This window comes from Lissotriton helveticus, chromosome 4_1, assembly GCF_964261635.1.
Source record: "Lissotriton helveticus chromosome 4_1, aLisHel1.1, whole genome shotgun sequence".
In the NCBI taxonomy this organism is placed as follows: domain Eukaryota; kingdom Metazoa; phylum Chordata; class Amphibia; order Caudata; family Salamandridae; genus Lissotriton; species Lissotriton helveticus.
In genome coordinates, this window is record NC_136063.1 from 1,608,670,621 (window position 1) to 1,608,691,596 (window position 20,976).

A 20,976-nucleotide genomic window follows, 5' to 3' on the forward strand; every position below is an offset into this window, starting at 1 on the left:
AAGTGACGCATCTACCTAGATGCGTCACTTTGTAAATAGTGCGCATCAGGAGGCATGTTTTACACCGCCGATGCGTCACAAAAAGTGACGCATCGGAAGCGCAAAACTCACGCAAGGCCTCATAAATGAGGCCCCAGATGTTTATAATTTTTTTGATGTGCCCTACCACGAGCCACGTTACCCTCGTTATCCTTGCTAAATATCTAAATATTTTATTTAGATAAAGTATTGCTAAGTACACAAGCGATATTGTAAAGAGAGTTTGGAATCTTAAAAGAAAAAAGTTATACAATTAAGCGCCAACTACTGTTGAATACCATGGGCCATGTTTATGACCCTGTTTGCATCGCTCTTGCACCACGCAACTTGGTGCAAGAGTGACACATACGTTAAGTCAGATTTTTTAAGTCATGCATATCCACTTTGAGTGACTCCAAAAATCTGTAATAACACAGTGCAGTGCAAATCGCTGCGTTGCTTTACTCTGTCCTGGGAAGTTGTTCCATGAGCATTGCATGGGTGTTCCAAATCAGCTCCCATGGGTTTTGATGCGTTCCTATATTTACAAGAACTTGTAAACCTGGAAATATGCCAAAATCTTACACCTTCCGAGGGGAGGCGTAACAAGGAGAAATATCTCTATTTTTCCTTGTTTCTACCTCTTTCTATGTATGCTGCAGAATCCATTATGCAGCACACATGGAATGAGGAATATGCCTCACAGGATTGCTTTTGTGCCGGAAGGTGGTCCTTCCTGCACAAAAACAATCCTGCATGCAACGCAGGCACACTTGCACCATTATGTAAGGGCGCCTGCATTGGCACCAAGCAGCCATAAGGGTGCCAGTGGAATGGCCATGAATGCACCGTATTGTCTTAAATACAACACATTGCTGCCCTTTCCCAGTATAGTGAATTTCTGCGCTGTAATGTGTGACTTCCCCAAAAATAGGCCCCCATGTTCGTAGACCTCGGTCGAGGGCGGGGCCAGAGGCAGTACCCACATCAGTGCTTCATTTGTGAAAGAAGTTGTGGCAGTGCCTGAAGGTCTGATTAAAAACTGGTGGCTGGTGCATTTAATCCTCGGTGTGGTGCATATCAAGGTTGGTAGTCTTTAATCCACTACTAGAAAATCTTTGCACTTTTTTCTCATTCTTGCAAGGTCCTGATTTCTCCCTTTGTGATGGTTTGCCGTCCTTCTTTTTCTCGGCCTTTCCGATCAGTGTGTTTTTAAGTGCTGGTGACTTCAGCTGCAAAAATAAGACCTTCAACTGTCCGCATTAGCAGTGGAGTTAGCAGCTCAAACTTCAAGAGTACGCACCTTGTCTGGCACATTCGTGGCCCAACTTCCACCGGCATGTACCCTGTGCCTCTCAAAGCACAAAACCATATTTGTGAATTCTTTTCAAAATTCAGCCTTTTGTTAAAACCTAGAACTGCAACAGAGTAAATAACAGCTAAAGAGCCAGAATCCAAAAGAGACTACTTGCAGTACAGTGTTTTGCATTTTGTTCCAAGCCACCTAAAAGCAGCTCAGTGGAGCATTCACTAATTCCTTGCTTTGCAACATGACTGTGTGCAATTAGGCACAATCCATCTCCCTTATTCACATTAATGGGTCTGAAATCAGTAAGTGGGTTGGAGGTTCAGGATCATTCGCAAAGCATTTGTGTACTACCCTCTTTTGAATAGCAAGTGTTTGCAGTGCACTGTGGTTCACAAAAATCTGTTATTTGTCTGCACGTGTGTACATTGCAAATTATGTCATGCGTTCAAAAATCAGCTACTTTGACTTTGCAAAGAAGACATATTTGGAATTTGACCCACAATCATGAAGATGTATATGAGGGAAAGGATGAAACCATACACTGTTTGCTCACAATGAAGAATTATTGATATATTCGCAGACCATAACGGATCAGTGGCTGAGAGTAAGTCAGCCATGGTCAAACATGCAGAATTTCACTCCATGGTCTCAGGCAGAATTACATAACAACTCTACGACATTCTGTCGAGTTCTGCCAACAGGTGGAAAATGAACGTTTAGCATCTTGCAATGATTTTAGTACTTGCAGCACGTTCCGCACTGAAAAATCAGCATGAATGGCATCACACATTGTACAGGTGTGGGTGATTTTGTTTTAAAACCAGGCCCCAAGCCCTCCCAAAAATATGAAAAAGTTTTCGCCTAGAGAAAAACTATAAACGTTAATGTAAAATATGCCCCTAATGCAACTGTAGGCCACCCGTAATCAAATCAAAAACTTTGGGAAAACAAAAAAAGGCAAAACAATATTGCTGCATGCCGTCCATCAAATAACAAACTTATCCAATAGTTCTCTATTTTACTTGATTTTTTATAACTAAGCTTGAAATCCAATGGTATATTTATTTATATATATATATATATATCAACTCCTCCTCACTTCAGATTGTCACTGCCGCCTTCCAGAACAGCAGGTGTCTCGCCCACAAAAGGACCTCCGAAGTCAGGTCCTTACCACACTGCACCTCTCAAGTAGTTACCCACAAGCTTGACGAGACTGTGTGCTGGCCAAAGAAATTTATTTTTAGTCAGCCCTCGGACGCGTTTCGCCTGACCAGCAGGCTTGTTCACCGAAGCTTCATTACGTATTCCTCGCCATTTTAAACAACGTGTTTCACAAAACGATCATGTGATCCAAACTACTGGGAGTAGCAATAGCGAAGAAAGACTCGTAGTTTTACACAGAGCTTTCACGTACAAATAACTTATGTAAAGACATAACCTGGCATAGTTAGAGCATATTACGAAGGCACATGCACAATACATTAAATTCGTTTTCATGTTTCTACATTTTCAAATACTTTTTGAAAGACAATTTTGACAAAACTTTACGTTCACCGTGTGTGGCTAGATAACTTTACAGTAAAATAAATAGCAGGTCTCAAAATTGTCCCACAACATGATTAAGTTAAATCATCGCGCCTTCTAGATTATCATGGTATTCTTCCGGGGGTAATGTGGAGTGTTTGAGTGCCCACTTGGGCAATGTAAATAGAAATTATGATAAATCAACCTGGCAACCTGGTCTAGTATTAACTAATGATCAGACAGAGAAATGCATGCCCACTGGGGCAGAATTCATTGATAATCTAGAAGGCGCGATGATTTAACTTAATCATGTCGTGGGACAATTTTGAGACCTGCTATTTATTTTACTGTAAAGTTATCTAGCCACACACGGTGAACGTAAAGTTTTGTCAAAATTGTCTTTCAAAAAGTATTTGAAAATGTTGAAACATGAAAACGAATTTAATGTATTGTGCATGTGCCTTCGTAATATGCTCTAACTATGCCGGGTTATGTCTTTACATAAGTTATTTGTACGTGAAAGCTCTGTGTAAAACTACGAGTCTTTCTTCGCAAATGCTACTCCCAGTAGTTTGGATCACATGATCGTTTTGTGAAACACGTTGTTTAAAATGGCGAGGAATACGGAATGAAGCTTCGGTGAACAAGCCTGCTGGTCAGGCGAAACGCGTCCGAGGGCTGACTACAAATACATTTCTTTGGCCAGCACACAGTCTCGTCAATCTTGTGGGTAACTACTTGAGATGTGCAATATATATATATATATATATATATATATATATATATATATATATATATATATATATATATATATATATATATATATATATATATATATAACCTACTGGAGGTCGCCAGTAGGTAGTTATGGTTGGGACCTAGTTTCCATAGGAATTCCGCAACATTCTATTTGGAATAACTTTAGCGCCGGTTGACGAATCTTCCTGAAGTCTCCAAGAAGATGTCTCGCTCCGCTCTGCTCTTGTCCTGAAAGTTTCGGGGTTATTCGTCAAGCAGGGGCCGAGAAAAAAGGCGGGTCTCAAAACGAGTTTTCCCCATGCAGTTTCACATAGGGACATTTACCTGCGGCTACAGCCCTAGCTGCTGAACGGAATGACACCAAATATAGCAAAAAGGTAGAGGTTAGTTCACAGTTCACGCTTTTTGTTAAATGGCGTAAATCCGTGCTGTAGTTCCTGAGAAAATCGAAAGTAAAATTATGGATATATCTATGGGCGCGTAGGGTACGCATATCTTCCGCGTAATCTTACGAGCACGAGCTGCATGCTAATTGGCTGTCAACTGTCTGTCAACACTACAAACCAGGAAGTGTTGGCAGGCATCTTGTGTCTCGGTAAAACCGAGGCACAAGAAAACTGAAAAACAAGTGCGCAAAAGATGCAAAGGAGGTAGGGTAGAAACACCCTGACCCCCTAGGCCTGCTCAGGGGGCCCCACAAGGACCCCCAAGCCCCCCCCAAAAAGTTTTTTGGGGGAAAAATCACGGGATGCGCATAGAATACGCGTTTTACGTGGATAAAAGAAAAAAAACAAAGTCTGCTTTTTTTAAAATTAGCTCCCGGGGGGCCAAATCCCGGAGGCAATGTATTTAATTATAATGGGGACCCAGAGGGGCCCCTCAGCCCCGGGGACCACCACCCCCGGGGCTTTAATGTTATGATTGTGGGGGGGCTCACGGCCCCCCGCAGCCTCGAGGACCAACACCCCGGGACTTATTTTCTTTTATAATAATGGGGGGCCCAGAGGGGCCCCCCAGCCCCGGGGACTGCCACCCCCCAGGGCATCTTTTTTTAAATTAAAAAGCCTGTGTGGGGGCTTAAGCCACCCCACATGCCCTGGGGACCGCCACCTCCCCGGCGCACTAAATTCTTAAATTGGGGGGTCCGTGACGGACGCCCCAGCCCCAGGGACCACCACCCCCTGGGGCTTTTAAATGTTGGTAGGGGGGCCGCGCTGCACCCCACCTGGAGCCTTGGGGTGGCCCTGAGGACCGACACCTCCCAGGGCCGGCTCCCGCCCTACCATAGCAAACTGCTTTGGTTTTTGAAAGAGAGAGCAGGAAACCTGCTCTCTCTTTCAAAAACCAAAGACTATTGCTTTTCTATATGGGGAGCAGCATGTTAGGTGGTCCCCATGTAGAAAAACAATGCCGGCTACCACAAGAGGGGTGAAATGCCCCCCAAGCCCCGTGGTCAGCCACCTCCCCGGGGCACTAAATATTTAAATTAAGGGTAGATTTTTTTTTTACGGTAAAATTAGGATACACGTACCGAGCGCGGCGCTCATCGCGACCTCTGGTGTGCATGTGTTGGGTACGTGTAGCCTACCAAGTATGCTGCGAGATTTCTAAGGCGTCCGGTACGCATATCCAAGGAAGAAAAAGAAAAATATTTTTCAGATATTTATCATGTTTATGTGTTTAGATGTTGGATGGCTCTAAAAAGAGCCCTTGCGTTCATTGAGAGATTTTAGTACCTACAAGTAAGTACTGATGCAGAGTCTAAAGTTCAAGAGGAAGACTCTGTTCCCCTCATCTGTAAAATGTACACCATCTCTCCTATAGATGCCATTCATATTGAAACGCATATTGTTGTGGTATATGGACCCCATTCTATAGTCTCGGAGAAAAGCAGAAACAGATTTATTCACATGTTTCCTAGATTTCTCAATCTGTGGACAACATTGATTGGACCAGTTCCATTTCTGCCTTTGGCATATGTTAGAATAGACAAAGGAAGTTTGGGGAAAAGTGACATCAGTTATCCAAAGGTGTCCTTCATAAGCATTTCCAGACCTACCCCAGTCAAAGTGCCTAGGTCATTGCCACCACAGTGCACAATTATGAGGTCAGGGTGTTGGAGATGTAAAAAGGATTTAACCAATGGCATCAATTGTTGCCACTTTAACCCTCTCTGTCCAATCCATTTAATGTCTACATTTGGTAAACCTAGGTCTTTGTGAATTCCTTTCTGTTCTGAGTACCTTTGGCTCCAGAAAATATAGCTGTGTCCCACAATCCACACTCTAAGCATCTTGAAGAAAGGTCTGGATACACTCAGTTGGTCTCTGTAAATGAAATGGCAGTTTGAAAACTAAGATTTTTTTTAAATGGTGGATAAGATGCAGTTTTGAAAAAATAAAATAAATGATTGGCTGTTTGACAACATTCTACACTGAAAACTAGGGTGTATGTTTCTGTTTTTTAAAAGCATGATTCTTATTGGTTAAGAAAAACTGATAGAAAGGAACGTTACATAAGATAAGCTGATATGTTGAAAAGTCAAGCACACTAGCGGTTTTGATTAGCAAAATTGTGTGATGAACTTTTGACCTGTGTGCTCAGTTAAGTGTTTCATGAGGTGTTTCTATGGTAACAGGCAGAAGGCAGAATGGGGGTAGGGTTGAAAGTTCTGTCAGTTGGGCATGGTTAAAAAGTTCAAGCAATAGAAATGTGTGTTTGCTTTTGAATTAATGTGGGAAGAAACGTAATTTGTTATTTACATGTATATGTGTGTATATTGAGTCTGTAGATTCAGACGGAAAGTTTGCTATTTGCCATAGGACTTCCTGATCCCCAAGGCCTACTCAGGGGGTCCCACAAAGACCCCCAAAATGTATTTTTATTTTTTTTAAATCACGAGATGCACGTAGGATACGCGTATCGTGTCAATTAAAAAAAAAACGACAGACGCTTTAGTGCTAATTAGCCTCTGGGAGGGTCAAGTCCCGGGGCAATGTGGTTTATTATAATGGGGGGCCCAGAGGGGCCCCCCAGCCCTGGGGACCACCACCCCCTGGGGCTTTAAAATTATGTATGCAGGGGGCTGATGCCCCCCCCACAGCCCTGGGGACCGCCACCCCAGGGCTTCTTTTTATTGAAATTCCAAAAACCTGTGTGCGGGGGCTCAAGCCCCCCCCCACACGCCCCATGGACGGCCACCTCCCCGGGGCACTAGATTTTTAAATTGGGGGGTCCGTGACGGAACCCCAGGGACTACCACCCCCCGGGTCTTTTAAATGTTCGGAGGGTGGCCGCGCTGCCCTCCTCCTGGAGCCTTGTGGTGGCCCTGGGGACTGCCACCCCCCAGGGCCGGCTCCTGCAGTGTCCCAGGGTACCTACCCCGGGACACTGTAGTTTGCTATGGTTTATGAAAGAGAGAGCAGGAAACCTGCTCTCTCTTTCAAAAACCAAAGACTATTGTTTTTCTATGTGGGGAGCAGCATGTTAGCTGCTCCCCATGTAGAAAAGCAATGCAGGCTACCACAAGAGGGGTGAAAGGCCCCCCAAGCCCTGTGGTCAGCCACCTCCCCGGGGCACTAAATATTTAAATTGAGGGTAGATTATTTTTTTACGGTAATTTTAGGATACGTGTACCGAGCGTGGTGCTCAGCGCGACCTCTGGTGTGCACGCGTTGGGTACGCGTATCGTACCACGTATGCTGCGAGATTTCAAAGGCATCCAGTAAGCGTATCCAAGCAAGTAAAAACATTAAAAATATATATTTTTCAGATATGTTTCAAGCTTATGTGTTTAGATGTTGGTTGGTTGTAAAAAGAGGCTTTGTGTTTATTGGTACCTATAAGTAAGTAGCTATACACAGTCTAAAGATGTTGAGGAGGAGTGTTTTACAGTGTGCTGAACTTTTGACAGTTGAGGTTTGCATGATCTGTTACTATGGTAACAGCAGAAAGCAAATTGGGGGTAGGGTTCAAAGTTATGTGAGTTGGAAAGGGTTCAAATGTTTAACCAATAGAAATGTGTGTTTGCTTTTGAATTAATGTGGGAAGCAATTTGATTTGTTATTTACATGTATATATGTGTAGATTGAGAGGGAAAGTTTGCCATTTTCTGCTTTTGCTAAGAACAGTGAAGTACAGAGATTCTGTATAAGAATATCTGCTGTGTGAGTGACATTCTGCTTAATCTACAAATCAATTTGAAAGGTGAGTTGTTAACTTGGAAGGGGATGTATGTGGTCCATTTTGTTTTTAATAAGAGTAATGTGTTTTTCCTGCGAAAGTGCAAGGGGTAGTTTAGTTGTGTAGAATCACATTCTGAGTTTGTCTGCATTTGGATAATCATTGTGATAAAAGCATTTGCTAAGTTAATGTGTTTCGTGAGTCAGCTTTGTACAGTAAAGTGCAGTACTAAAAAATGTAGAATGTGTGCAGCCACTTTTCCATTTCAAGAGTGGTAATACTGTTGCTTGTTTAGAATTTGAGTTGTGTTTCAAATTTACAATTTTCCACTCAGTATACATACACTACTGCAAACTTTCTGGGGCAGATTTACAAGCCCCTTGCGCCTCTTTGAGCTGCCATTGCGTCACTTTTTTTAGACAATGTTGGCGCAAATAATGCAGCAAATTGCTTATGTATTTGCAAAATGAGTCAGAGTTGTGCACTGAAATGTAGTAGTTATATACATAGAATGTGTGCAGTCACTTTACCGTTTGTAGACTAGTAAATGTGTTTTGGTAAAATGCAAGGTCAAAGATTTTTTTGTCTAGAATCACATAGTGAGTCTGTGTGCATTTAGGAATCATTCTGAGAGAAGTGTTTTTGTACGTTTTGTGTTTGCAGACACATAACTGCTTAAAAATCTATCCTTTTTTCAACTTTTGATAGAATTAGAAACCAGTTATTTATTTTGTTTTTGCAAAATGACTCATGGTTGTACACTAAAATGCAGTATTTATATTTCTGGAATGTGTGCAGTCATATTAGCCCTTCAAGAGTAATTAATAGTGTTTCTTGTCTAGAATCCGACTTGTGTTTCAAATCTACAATTTGCGCCAGTCAGTAAACCTACACTGTTGCATATACTCTGGGGCAGATTTACAAGCTCCTAGCATCTCTTTGTTGTTCTATTGTGTCACGTTATTGATGTAATGTCGGCACCAATAATGCAGCAAATTGCTTATGTATTTGCAAAATAAGGCAGGGGTTGTATAGTACATTGCAGCAGACATATCTATAGAATGTGTTTAGTCACTTTTTCCGTTTCTAGACTAGTAAATGTGTTTTTGTAAAATGCAAGGTTTAATATTATGTGTCTAGAATCACATTGTGAGTCTATGTGCATTTAGGAATCATTCTGAGAGAAGGATTTTTGCAATATGCAAGTAGTAGTGTAACCATCTTCACATTTGTGTTTCAGGCCTACATTTCCCCAGTCAGTATCTATACACTTCATTTATAAGAAATACTGTTATTTGTCTAGAATCACACTATGAGTCAGTGTCTATTCTGGAAAATTGAGAGAGAATGGTTTGGTTGTTTAATGTGTTTGCAGACATATAAATATATGTACTGTTGCAGTGAGTCAGGCTTTAGGGCATGCAGTGCATGAAATTCCTATGCACTATGTAAGTAGTAGTGTAACCAAATTCACACTTGTGATTCAGGCCTACATTTCCCCAGTCAGTATCTCTGCACTCCATTTATAAGAAATACTGTTATTTGTCTAGAATCACACTGTAAGTCAGTGTCCATTTGGGGAAATTAAGAGAAAATTATTTGGTTGGTTGATGTGTTTGCAGACACATAAGTACATGCACTGTTGCAGTGAGCCAGGCTTTATGGCATGCAGTGCCTGAAACTCCTTTGCACTATGCATGTGGTAGTCTAACCATCTCCACACTTGTGTTTCAGGCCTACATTTCCCCAGTCAGTATCTATACACTCCATTTATAAGAAATACTGGTATTTGTCTAGAATCACACTGTGAGCCAGTGTCCATTTGGGAAAATTAAGACAGAATGATTTGGTTGGTTGCTGTGATTGCAGGCATATAAGTACATGTACTGTTGCAGTGAGCCAGGCTTTAGGGCATGCAGTGCTTGAAACTCCTACACACTATGCAAGTAGTAGTCTAAACATCTTCACACTTGTGTTTCAAGCACTTCAGTCAGGCACTCTCCTTGAAGAACTGTAATCATTCAGTCAGCCCCCCAAGTACTGATGCAGTGAAGTAGGACTTAGGAGATGGACTGCTTTAAAGCCCTATGCACTATGCATGCAGTCTTCTATCCGCCTGCACACTTGTCTTTCACATCTTCAATTCTCCACGCTGTATCCTTACACTTCTACCAAACACTCTGTCAGTGCTTTTGCACTAATGTAGTGACCTATTCAGCAGTATGTGCTAATGCAGTCACTGCGCTAAAACTCAAGCACTTAGAAATTCAGTCAGGCACTGTGCTTTCACAAATGTAATCATTCATTCAGTACCCAAGTACTCATGCAGCAAAGTAGGCCTTAGAACATGGACTGCTTCAAACCCCTATACACTATGCATGCAGTCTTCTATCCACCTCCACACTTGTCTTTCACATCTTCAATTCCCCAGTTTGTATCCTTACACTTCCAGCAAACACTCTGTCATTGGCCCTGCACTGTTGTAGTGATTCATTCAGCGGTATGTACTGATCATTCAGTGCGCTAAAACTCAAACACTTATATTTTCACTCAGACACTCTCCTTACAGTACTGTAATCATTCACTCAGTACCCAAGTACTCATGAAGTGATGTAGGTGTTAGGACAAGGACTGCTTCAAACCTGTATGCTGTATGCATACAGTCTTCTATCCACATGCACACTTGTCTTTCACATCATCAATTCTCCACTCTGTATCCTTACATTTCCACCAAACACTCTGTCACCGCTGTTGCACTATTGTAGTGAACCATTCAGTAGTATGTGCTAATCCAGTCACTGTCAAGCACTTATAAGTTCAATGAGGCAATGTCTTTGCAGAATTGTAATCATTCACTCAGTACCCAAGTACTCATGCAGCGAAGTAGGCCTTAGGACATGGACTGCTTCAAACCCCTATGCACTATACAAGCAGTCTTCTATGCACCTGCACACTTTTCTTTCATATCTTCAATTCCCCAGTCTGTATCCTTACACTTCCAGCAAACACTCTGTCATTGCCCTTGCACTGGTGTAGTGACCCATTCAGCGGTATGTACTAATCTATTTACTGCATTAAATGTCAAGCACTTATATATTCACTCAGACACTCTCCTTACAGTACTGTAATCATTCACTCAGTATCCAAGTACTCATGTAGCGAAGTAGGCGTTAGGACAAGGACTGCTTCAACCCTGTATGCTGTATGCATACAGTCTTCTATCCACATGCACACTAGTCTTTCACATCATCAATTCTCCACTCTGTATCCTTACACTTCCACCAAACACTCTGTCACTGCTGTTGCACTATTGTAGTGACCCATTCAGTAATATGTGCTAATCCATTCACTCTGCTAAAACTCAAGCACTTATAAGTTCAGTGAGGCACTGTCTTTGCAGAACTGTAATCATTCAGTCAGTACCCAAGTACTCATAGAGCGAAGAAGGCCTTAAAACATGAACTGCTTCAAAACCTTATACCCTATACATGTAGTCTTCTGTCCACCTGCATACTTGTCTTTCACATGTTCGGTTCCCCAGTCAGTATCCTTGCAGTTGCACCAAATACTCTGTCATTGCCCTTGCACTGTTGTAGTGACTCATTCAGCAGTATGTACTAATGTATTTACTGCACTAAAACTCAAGTACTTATATATTCTCCTAGACTCTCTCCTTACAGTACTCTAATCATTCAGTCAGTACCCAAGTACTCTTGCAGCGAAGTAGGCCTCAGGACATGGACTGCTTCAAACCCCTATGCACTATACATGCAGTTTTCTATACACCTGCACACTTGTCTTTCACATCTTCAATTCTCCACTCTGTATCCTTCCACTTCCACTAAACACTCTGTCACTGCTGTTGCACTATTGTAGTGATGTATTCAGCAGTATGTGCTAATGCAGTAACTGCGCTAAAACTCGAACACTTATAAATTCAGTCAGGCACTGTGCTTGCAGAACTGTTATCATTCAGTCAGTACCCAATTACTCATGCAGCAAAAAAGGCCTTAAAACATGAACTGCTTCAAAACCTTATACCCTATACATGTAGTCTTCTATCCACCTAGCATGGAGTGCTTCTACCCACCTAGCATGGAGTGCTTTAAACCCCTATACACTATGTATGCAGTCTTCTATCCACTTCCACACTTGCCTTTCACATTTTCAATTCCCCAGACTGTATCCTTACACTTTCTGCAAACACTCTGTCATTGCCTTTGCACTGTTGTAGTGACCCATTCAGCGGTATGTAGTGATCATTTAGTGTGCTAAATCTCAAACACTTATAGATTCACTCAGACACTCTCCTTACAGTACTGTAATCATTCACTCAGTACCCAAGTACTCATGTAGTGAAGTAGTCCTTATGACAAGGACTGCTTCAAACCTGTATGCAGTGTGCATGCAGTCTTTTATTCACGTTCGCACTTCTCTTTCACATCTTCAATTCTCAACTCTGTATCCTTAAGCTTCCACCAAACACTCTGTCACTGCTGTTGCTCTATTGTAGTGACCCATTCAGTAGTATGTGCTAATCCGTTCACTGTATTAAAACTCAAGCATTTATAAGTTCAGTGAGGCACTGTCTTTCCAGAATTGTGATCATTCAGTCAGTATCCAAGTACTCATGCAGCGAAGTAGGCCTTAGGACATGGACTGCTTCAAAACCCTATGCACTATACATGCAGTCTTCTATGCACTGACACACTTGTCTTTCACATCTTCAATTCCCCATCCCCAGTCTGTATCCTTACACTTCCAGCAAACAGTATGTCATTGCACTTGCACTGTTGTAGGGACCCATTCACCGGTATTTATTAATCTATTTACTGCACTAAATGTCAAGCACTTATTTATTCACTCAGACACTCTCCTTACAGTACTCGAATCATTCAGTTAGAACCCAATTACTCCTGCAGTGAAGTAGGCCTTAGGACATGGACTGCTTCAAACCCCTATACACTATGCATACAGCATTCTATCCGCCTCCACACTTGTCTTTCACATTTTCAATTCCCTAGTCTGTATCCCTCCACTTTCATGAAACACTCTGTCATTGGCCTTGCACTGTTGTAGTGACTCATTCAGCAGTATGTACTGGTCATTCAGTGCGCTAAAACTCAAACACTTATAGATTCACTCGGACACTCTCCTTACAGTACTGTAATCATTCAATCAGTACTCTAGTATTCATGTAGTGAAGTAGGCGTTAGGACAAGGACTGCTTCAAACCTGTATGCTGTATGCATGCAGTCTTTAATCCACGTGCACACTTGTCTTTCACATCTATAATTCTCAAGTCTGAATCCTTACACTTCCACCAAACAGTCTGTCACTGCTGTTGCACTATTGTAGTGACCCATTCAGCAGTATGTGCTTATCCATTCACTGCGCTAAAACTCAAGCACTTATAATTTCAGTCAGGCACTGTCCTTGCACAACTGTAATCATTCAGTCATTACCCAAGTACTCATGCAGCAAAGTAGGCCTTAGAACATGGACTGCTTCAAACCCCTATATACTAAGTATGCAGTCTTCTATCCACCTGCACACTTGTCTTTCACATCTTTAATTCCCCAGTTTGTGTCCTTACACTTCCCGCAAATACTCTGTCATTGCCCTTACACTATTGTAGTGACCCATTCAGCGGTATGTTCTAATCCATTCATTGTGCTAAACTCAAACATTTATAAATTCAGTCAGGCACTCTTGTTGCAGAAATGTAATCATTTAGTCAGTACCCAAGTACTCATGCACTGACCCAACTTTTACACACTATCATACTAATATAGCTCTTTTTTTCACCAGTGAAGTTAGTTCTTAAAATAACTTTTTTTGTGGGTTTTTTGTTGTTTTATATATTTTTTGTTTCTTCTGAATAATTTTTTATTTAACTTTTGTTTTTTTTAAAAGGAAAAAAAGGACACTGCAGGAACAAAACAGTGTGGAACAAATAAACAAAAAAGAAATCAAGAGTGCGAGCAACGGTGCTCCTCCTGTTTGCGTCTACAAATCAAGTCTATGGATTGTTCTCCATAACAAAGAGTCTCTTTACAAAATTTACATAGAAAAATGAAGTCTCCAAAATCTGGACGGATGTCCGGATGAGGACTTGATGGTCCTGCAGATGTGCTAGGTACAGCTGGTGGAGGTTGATCACAAAGTCTATCACATGCAGCAGGAGCATAGTTTCGGGGATGCTGGTTTTTCACAAGCTTCACCATGCTGGCAGTCCCAAATGAGGAGTGCTTGTTAGGATTGCCCCTGGATAGCACTGTTGAACATATCTTGCATGTTACTTTCGCTGCATTGACTTTCTTCTCTCCATCCGGAAAGGTAAAGAATTTCCATATAAGAGCTTCCTTGCTTTTGGGGACTGGATCTTCTTGCAGAAATTCTTCTTCAGAAGAGTGTTCTGACAGATTTTCCTCTTGCTGTGCAGCCATATTGAATATCAAGATCTGTTGAAAAAAACACCAGCTTCACAAAAAAGATGTTTCTTCAGTGAAGGTCAAAGAAGAATGATTAAAATGGGTGTGGTTCTTCAACAGTTAGAATAGGAAGTATTATGAACTAATCAAATCTGTTGTTTTGAAGTCACATGGGGTACGCGTAAGCTGCTCTTATGGTGCGCATACGTACGACGTACCCCGCGATTGGCGTAATTGCATTTAAAAGTAATCTACGCTTATTAAAACTAAATTAATACTATTTTCATGATTACCTCAGATAATGTCTTGCCATAATATTTACATTAAATACATAGATATATCTTTTTAAATATAAAAAAAATTGCGCGGTACGCGTACCGTGTGCCTTACAAATGTATGTGACGTCACGCGGAAGCGCCGATGCGACCTGCAACACAAAACATATGTGTGACATATACACGGGTAAGCGCGCCGTACGATTAGAGATGCGCAGGATACCATGCGCTGAGCGCTAATCTTAAGCATACCCAAATATTAAATGTAAAATGGCGACTATGTTTCAAGGAGTGTGCAAGGACGGTACGCGTACCCTACGTTTACCACAAAAAAAGCCCCAAAAATATAGAGAAATTAATTTTAATATGTTCACAAAAATATTAAATAAAAAAATTCATTTGTCATTTTTTTTATTATTTTACATAAAAAATAAATTAGCAACAAATTATTATTAAAAAATGTAGTAAATTAGTATCAAAGAAATAAATATAACAATTAATACATTTAAAAATTGACATTTACAAAACCTATGAAATTCACTGATAAAACCATAGGTTTTAGGCACGTTATAGTTAGGAATTAGCATTTAAAAAACCTTGCAAATTCACTGAAGAAACCATAGGTTTCAGCCACGTTATAGTTAGGAATTAGCATTTAAAAACCTTAGAAATTCACTGAAAAAACCATAGGTTTCACACATGTTATAGTTAGCTGGACATTTCACTCATACAAAACCATTGAAATTCCCCCGTTATAGTTAGTTCAGCTAACTATAACTCGCGCGACCGCAATGCACTGCTGATGACGTCACATATTACTTCACTCATGACATGGCCAGTGACATCACTGATGACATCACTAATGACATCATCCTTGTGAAAGAGTGGCAGACCTCCTCTCACCGTAATATAACCTTTGATACAAACATTCAAAAATAAAAACTACATTTTTCAAAAAAATTGAGATAAAATACCAGTTACAACAACCTATTCAGTAATTCCAACATCTACATACTCATCCACTCATTCACCAACAGTTCTATATAGTCACTCATATATGTAGTCACTCATCATATGTACTCATACACCTATACATCCTGTTACACACCGACACTCATCCATAGAGTTACTCACACACATACTCACACATGCAAATAAACCATCAAACATCCATTTACTTGCATATACAGCTATAAACACACCAGTACACTTACTTCTACAGAAACGTACACATACTTACTCTCTTAAACAATCACTTATAGAAACACATACTTATTTATACAGGAACTCTTCCAATCTCTCACTTTCACATATACTCATTTATATACATCAATACTCACATATACTAGTTTAAAACATATGTAGTTACTCATAAAGATACTATTGAGACAGTCATTCACTCACTAACACACCCATACACACACTCATCCACCCATACAGTCCTGCACACATGCTGTCTTCAAAACACATACAAACAGTGAGTAAGTCATTCATGCATCTATGTGCTAAGTAATACCCCACCAAACCATACAGACACTCATACTGATACTCCAAAAAACAACTAATAACCCAAATAGACACTCATATAGCTATTCACCAACCCATGCACCCACTTATACACAAAGTGAGACACTGATACAGATATTTACATATTTAAACATTACTCGCTAATACATGTTTTCTCTAAGATATACTTATTAAGTCAGTTATAGAATCAATTTTACAAAACAAATCCATTTAGACACTTATTTACTCATCATTTTCTCTCATCGACCTTTAGATATAGATATATAGAAAATATTTATTTTTCAGAGAGACACACATTCACTGGATGATGTCATCAGTGGTGTCATCAGTGACGTCATTTGAAATGTCATGAGTGATGTCATAAGTGATGTCACTGACCATGTCATGAGTGCTGTAATATGTGACGTCATCAGCAGTGGATTGCGGGTGGGGATGAATTTCAATGGTTTTGTACGACTAAAATGTCCATCTAACTATAATGCCCCTAAAACCTATGGTTTTTTCAGTGAATTTCTAAGGTTTTTTAAATGCTAATTCCTAACTATAACGTGGCTGAAACCTATGGTTTTTTCAGTGAATTTGCAAGGTTTTTTAAATGCTAATTCCTAACTATAACGTGCCTAAAACATTTGTTTTTTTCAGTGAATATATATATATATATATATATATATATATATATATATATGAACACCACGCTCACCCTCAAAAGAAAGAATGAGCCCGACATATGCTGGCTCCCTCCTGGATTTATTACACGCAAAATCACAGCAAAGTCCTATATATATATATATATATATATATATATATATATATATATATATATCCATCAATAGAAGTTATCTTCAAAAGGAGGGAACCACACACAGGTACGTATTTGTTCCAATCTTTAATCGTGGTTGCTACAGCAGGCAGAGTTCAATCAGGGAAGCAGCAGTATTGAAAAGGCCTGACACGTTTCGTGATTATATCACTTCTTCAGAGGCTTGCTTAACTATCATCACGCTGCCACAGGTGCCACAACTGAAATATTCGATAACCAGTCCCCAGTGGGTGTGGCCGCTCGCACGGCCTTCTGGAATCAGCAGTTCGGCATAATAAAACTACAGTGAGCTGGCGCGGGATACAGTTCATCATTCCAAACATTTTCCACAGTGGGTTGCTTTACCATGTTGTCATCTAGGCTGCTGTATTTTGCCGCAACCATCTCCGAACACCTGGCCCTTAATGCTCACGTTAGTCACGTCGCAGGGGTCCGTATTGACACAGCGGGTTTTCTCCACGGCTAGGCACAGCCGTTATAAATCCATCAATGAGAGACTCACCACTCGCTCCATTGCACAGTTTTATTCAATGGAACAAAACGCGGAGGAGAGAACCGCCTTCGGCACAGGTTAGATACGCAGCTGAGCGTGGAGTGGCAGTTGAAGGGAACCTTCCCTTCTGTTGGGCGCGCTCTCCCGGGGTGATCATGCACGCAATCCGAGTTTCTAACCTACTATAGGATTATAATACAGCTAAACAAATACAGGGAAACTGAACCTTCTCAAGGATGCAAATCACTCACCTCTCCTGGGACTTCAAAGACCAGCATGCTTCAGGTAGTCACGAGGATGCCACGCCCACTTAGGGCATTGTTCCATTGAATGAAACTGTGCAATGGAGCGAGTGGTGAGTTTCTCATTTCCCCTGTGCTGAGTCCAGATGAAGGGGCGTACCTGCCTTGAAACGCCTCGACATATGAAATAATGTGCTGAAGAACGGATCTGCTTGTGACAGCGAGGCTTATACACCAGAGGTGGGGAGAGTGCTGAGTGCCTTCTCGGAGCATGGGGGCTCATTTGTGGAACATATATATATATATATATATATATATATATATATATATATATATATATATATATATATATATATATATAAAAACGAATGTCTGTCTGTCTGTCTGTCTGTCTGTCTGTTTGTCCTTTATGCATTACTACAACATTCATCCGATCGCCATGAAACTTTGGGAAGTTGTGAGTACACTACCGCGAAGGCTTCTGGCATATATTTTTTTGAAATGTCGACCTCCCAGGGCCCTCATAATCTTTCGAATACTGATGTACACATCAGACGGGAAAACAACAAATCATGTATCCACAAGCACTCGAATAAATAAATAGAATTAAAACACCATTCATCCGATCGCCATGAAACTTTGGGAAGTTGTTGAGTACACTCTCGTGAAGGTTTCTGCCATAAAAATGTTTTAAATATCGGCCCCCTAGGGCCCTCATAATCTTTTGAATACTGATGTACGCACAAGAAGGAAAAACAAAAAATAGTGTATCCACAAGCACTCGAATAAATTAATAAAATTAAAACACCATTAATCCGATTGCCAGGTAACTTTGGGAAGTTGTTGAGTACACTCCCGCAAAAGGTTTCTGGTATACATTTTTTTTAAATATCGGCCCCCAGGGCCCTCATAATCTTTTGAATACTGATGTACGCACAAGAAGGAAAAACAAAAATAGTGTATCCACAAACACTCGAATAAATTAATAAAATTAAAACACCATTCATCCGATTGCCAGGTAACTTTGGGAAGTTGTTGAGTACACTCCCGCAAAAGGTTTCTGGTATACATTTTTTTAAAATATCGGCCCCCAGGGCCCTCATAGTCTTTTGAATACTGATGTACGCACCAGACTGAAAAACAAAAAATTGTGTATCCACAAGCACTCGAATAAATAAATAGAAATAAAACACCATTCATCCGATCGTCATGAAACTTTGAGAAGTTGTTGAGTACACTCCCGCGAAGGTTTCTGGCATACATTTTTTTAAAATATCGGCCCTCCCAGGGCCCTCATAATCTTTCCAATACTCATGTACGCACCAGACGGATAAACAAAAAATCGTGTATCCACAAGCACTCGAATAAATAAATAGAATCAAAACGACACTTTGAAATGTTTTCCATATTAAAATGAATACGTTTCAATAAAAATGACACATTGTAAATTGAATGTTATCATAACGAGTTTCCTTGAATTTCCTTTCTTCGGAGATCGCAGCAACGTGCGACGGGTAAGCTAGTATATATATATAAAATACAGTTACTAAATGACATTGGCTACACCTGCAGCCAAGAAACTTCATGAAAAGAAACTATAAACTTGAACTGTACTAACTATTATTCTAATGCATGCTATTCTAATGCATGCTATGGGAGGGCAATTTTAAAAACAGGATGTTGTAATTCATGTAAGAGAGCACACCTACCCTCCAAATGTACCAGAAATAGAAGTAAAAGAGATATTGCAAGATATAAAAGAGGTGAACGCCAGCTCCCAGGAACCCCCAAGCAAATCCTTAAAGATATGCTACCTAGAGTTCTGGAACACATACCAGGCCAACTCTCACCTACGTCCAAAAATCAAAAGAGCCACCAGCAATACCCAACCTGTCCCCAGAAGATACCAAGACATACACATACCAAAACACTTAACAATAACACATAGTGAGGATATTTTCCTTTTGCAAAACAACCTCAATAGCGAAAAACAAATCCTAATATTCTCTACAGCAGATAACTAAACTAAGACGTGATGTGGATGATAGATGGGACCTTCAAAATGTGTCCCAAGCCATTTACTCACATATAAACTATACAAAATGACTATAAAAAATATCAAAAAACAAACATCTTTTTTATGTATGCTCTACTACCAAATAACCAAAGCAGGACTTACTACGAGCTTCTGAACCATAACAAACTTCTAGACTTTGACCAAGTCATGATTCAAACCATTCTAAAGATTTACCCCCGCACAGCCATACAAGGCTGTTATTAGAATTTCAAGCAAAGTATATGGAGACACCCTTAACAATCTGCACTCAAGGCCTCATTACAATGTTGGTCGTGAAGCCTCCAACTGCTGTTCGGAAACCGACCGACTCTGCCAGAGGCATTCTGACTGACTTCGGCAGGTTGCGTTCGGACCGCCTGATTATGATGTCAGCGGTTGGAGCTTAAACCGCTCGGTCAGTCCAAAGCAGTTGCGACTGGCTCTCGGAGTATTCCGGGCAGTCAGAACCGTGCCGTAGTCTCCAATGGACAACGTTTCTGACAGACCAATTATGATATCGTTTTCCAACAGCCTTTCTATGCTGGCCTTTCCGACATGGAACTTTGGGAGCTCCTAGCAGGGCCCCTTCACCCTGCTGCGTATGGCTGGTGGCCGAGGGAGTACCTACGCCACCCCCTGTACATCCCTGCACGGTTTGACAGGCACCATGGGGTGCCTGCCACAGGGTGCAAGGTTTTCGACACCCCACCATTTTTGTATGGGAGCCTGTGTTACGGCCGGTGTACGGTCGTAACATAAGCTCCCATTGAGAAAAGGCAGTATTGAACCAAACAGTTTTTGGTCACTTTGTAATCAGGCGGTCGTACCTGCCGACCAGAGGTCAGTCGGTCCCGAGACCGAGACAGTGTTGGTCAGGAGCAATTCCAACAGACATCGTAATTGGCCGTTAAGTGCAGAATATTCTACAAACAGACAATTTACCTTTGAAATAAGAAAAATTATAGCACTAGATTATATTTCTCTCACAGAGGTAGTCAACCACTACTATGTACTATTAATAAGCCCTTCCTACCAACAAAATTAAGACAAACTTAGCCGTCAATGGGCTTTTTGAAATCACTTGGATTGAAAGACTGCATCACTCAGGACACAGACCTCAACCCAAATTCCGAATGCCATGGTCTATGACAGCACCTTGGCACAGTAAGCCAAAACAAACAAAGCAGTGGAAGATGGTACAATCCATCCCAATTCACCTTGGGCAGAAGCAAACCTACCCTGTACAAATGTATAGAAGCATTACAACTAAGAATGGAACAATCCATTACCCGAATCGGCCCTAAATTTAACAAACAATCCAAAAGAGTGTAATA